We start from the raw sequence: 1,376 nt of genomic DNA on the forward strand, positions 1-1,376 counted from the left end.
ATTTTATTTTCTTTTTACCTTTTTACTTTGAGAATTTGTTTATTTTGTTTTTCAGGTACTTTATTTTATAAGAAGGACAAAAAGTGAAGAAATCAATTTATTCTTTGATCCAGAAAAAGAAAAGACAGCAAAAGCTTTAAGAGCAGAATCTAAAAGGAGAAAAGCTGAAATTAAAGCTCAACAATAACAAGAAATAGCACAAGAGCAAGAGCAATTACAAGAAAAAATGGCCAACAACAATAACAACCTCTCTGTGAAGGATCATGCCTATCCTAACATTGGGGATTTCATGCCAAGTATCACAATACCAAGAGTAGAAGCTAATAATTTTGAACTGAAGCCTGCACTCTGTCAAATGGTACAACAATCACAATTTGGAGGAAATCTAAGTGAAAGTCCACATGTGCGTCTAGCACACTTTCTTGAATTAGTGATATGTTGAAGATAAATGGAGTTTCTGATGATGCAATTCGACTCAGATTATTTCCTTTTTCTCTGAAGGATCGAGCTAGAGAGTGGTTACATTCTTTGCCACCGGGTTCTATCACAACATGGGATGAACTTTCTCAAGCATTTTTAGCTCAATATTTTCCACCAAGCAAGACAGCTAAGCTAAGAAATGAGCTGACTTCTTTCAAACCTAGAGATGATGAGAGCTTGTATGAAGCATGGGATAGGTACAAGGATTTGCAAAGGAGATGTCCATATCATGGGATTCCTAAGTGGATGCTTATTCAACACTTTTACAATGGAGTTTCACCAGCTATTAGAAGTACAATTGATGCATCTTCTGGAGGTGATCTTATGGAGAAATCTGAAGATGAAGCTTTTTCTGCTCTTGATAAAATTGCTTATAACAATTACCAATGGAGTTGTGAGAGGAATGAGATCAAGAAACCAGCTGGTATGTTTGAGCTTGATGCCATGAATATGATTAATGCTAAGTTTGATGCTTTGACAAAGAAAATGGACAAGCTAAGCATGAAAGTAGATTCTTCAGCTATAGGTTCTAGTAATTCAACAGAAGTTGGAGCTGCAAATCTCAATTGTGCAGCTGATTTTTCTGCACTTAATCAAGATTTTTCAAGTGAGCAAATGGATTATGTGGGGAACTACAATCAAAGACCAGGTGGTAACTCATTTTCTGCAAGTTATGATCCAGCATGGAGAAACCACCCCAATTTCTCTTGGGGAGGTAGACAAGAACAACATCAGAATTTTTAGCAGAATAGAGGTCCTCCTCCTAGAATTCCTAAACCTCAAAATGCACCTGCTCCACCTCTACCACAACAAGCACAACCAGACAAGACAACTAGATTAGAAGCTATGATTAAGACTCTACTTGTGAGCCATCAAAGTCAACAAGATATGATTTC

The 1,376-nt window shown here is 36.7% G+C and overlaps 1 non-coding gene across 1 annotated transcript; it reads right to left on the minus strand.

Moving 5' to 3' along the window:
- Positions 1 to 609: 609 nt before the first annotated feature.
- LOC131170190 (small nucleolar RNA R71) lies at positions 610 to 716 on the minus strand. The gene has a single exon (XR_009141126.1). It is a non-coding gene; the product is annotated as a small nucleolar RNA R71 (small nucleolar RNA).
- Positions 717 to 1,376: the final 660 nt, after the last annotated feature.

The sequence above is a fragment of the Hevea brasiliensis genome, chromosome 10 (genome assembly GCF_030052815.1).
Source record: "Hevea brasiliensis isolate MT/VB/25A 57/8 chromosome 10, ASM3005281v1, whole genome shotgun sequence".
In the NCBI taxonomy this organism is placed as follows: domain Eukaryota; kingdom Viridiplantae; phylum Streptophyta; class Magnoliopsida; order Malpighiales; family Euphorbiaceae; genus Hevea; species Hevea brasiliensis.